Genomic DNA, 242 nt, shown 5'->3' with positions numbered 1-242 from the left:
CTGGAGGCTACAAGCTTCCTATCCTCTAGGAACCTCTAATCCTTAAGGAGGATCTACCCTTCTCAAGCAATAGTTAAGGGGTAAAGTCTAAGCTTATATCCCCTTTGATCTGAAGGATCTTTCATATCTTGCCTCTGTTGAGAGGAGGAGATAAAACTGCAGAGACTTTTCCTGCCAGGACCATCAGAACGGTAGTCATGATCATCTCTCACTAACTGGGAGAGGGGGACCCAGCAGTGGCA

The sequence above is a fragment of the Pygoscelis adeliae genome, unplaced genomic scaffold (assembly GCF_000699105.1).
Source record: "Pygoscelis adeliae isolate BGI_AS28 unplaced genomic scaffold, ASM69910v1 Scaffold36, whole genome shotgun sequence".
Taxonomy (NCBI): domain Eukaryota; kingdom Metazoa; phylum Chordata; class Aves; order Sphenisciformes; family Spheniscidae; genus Pygoscelis; species Pygoscelis adeliae.
Note: the sequence above shows the minus strand (reverse complement) of the source record.